Genomic DNA, 1,466 nt, shown 5'->3' on the forward strand with positions numbered 1-1,466 from the left:
AATTTGATCCGAACGAACAACTAAAAAAAAAGAAAAAGAAAAAGTTTGACCATTTTACATAATTTTTCGTATTTTTTCTTTCTCACAGCATATTTATTAAAGAATTACCGGTTATTTTTGTTCACAATAACAATTATACAATATAAAAGACATAAAATTACTAAATTATATATTCATTATTCTCTCGCATTGTGTCTGAAGATTGACTTCAAAAAAATCAAATTAAAAGTTAATAGTTAAGAGTCTACAATGTAACTAAGTTAAGTTAAAATTAATTAACTTTTTAACTTAACTTTTATCTTTTTAACTTAGCATTACCCAACCCTGTGTGATTGTTACAATATACGCTTAAGACTATGTAGAAATTCACAAGTCGCCTTCAAAGAAATAATTGTACGAATATAGAGATATAGAGTAGAGATATATTTTATGAGAGACAAGAGATATATTATATATACTATATGTCGATATTTTCGATGAATCCATGTGATATATGTATGAAAATAATGACCGATCTTTTGGAGAACTCCATATTATGTAAGTCAACGGATGTAATAATCGAAAATTGACCTTTCTATCGTTACATCGGAATTTTATATATTAATATTTACAATCTCCTACTTATCTACATATTTTGACGATTGTTCCAAATTACATTATGCGCTGCGTAAAAAAAAACTTATAAACATATATGTTTACTATATTAGCGATACACATTCAAATGATTTGTATCTGATTAATTGACATTAATCTGGACATACGCAGTGAACATAAAACAGATTTATTAAATAATAATTAATTAATTACAACTCTATTTTTCTAGCGTTGTTATCATTGTTATCATTGACAATTAAATTGAATAATATGTTATATTAAATCTTATTCATTATGGTTATCGATATTAACTGCATAAATTTATGCAGTCCTTTATTGTTGCAAAGTGTTTCTCTGAATTATCTATCCATCGATACATAAATAAAGAAATAGTTACTGTTAATGGGTAGGTACATCTTTCTTATATTATTTAACAGATTAATAAATGTTATATAATTATATATATATATATATATATACATGTAAATTACGTAATTATAAAATCACCGTCCCGTTCCCGTCGTTTTTCTCTTCTTAAAAACTCTGCATGTAATATATAATATTAAATAATAGAAACAGTGTTATATAAAATGGACTCGGCAAATTAAACAGTAAATAAAATGTTTAAAAAAGAACTAATTTCTAATTTTCTAATTACGTTTCGTAACAATTGCGACTTTATAATTTTTAATCTCTAAAGAAATAAAATATTTTATAGTATAACATGATATATATAATCCTTTTTTTTTTAAATATTGATAGATATGTAAAAGGGAATTATTTCACCCCTTCGTTCTGTCCGTCGCTGAGTCGCTGTGCGATCGCAGCGTTGTGGCAACCGAACGAATTACAGGTAACAAACAAACAAAAAG

This window comes from Mycetomoellerius zeteki, unplaced genomic scaffold, assembly GCF_001594055.1.
Source record: "Mycetomoellerius zeteki isolate Tzet28-1 unplaced genomic scaffold, Tzet1.0 scaffold31, whole genome shotgun sequence".
NCBI classification, from domain to species: Eukaryota; Metazoa; Arthropoda; class Insecta; order Hymenoptera; family Formicidae; genus Mycetomoellerius; species Mycetomoellerius zeteki.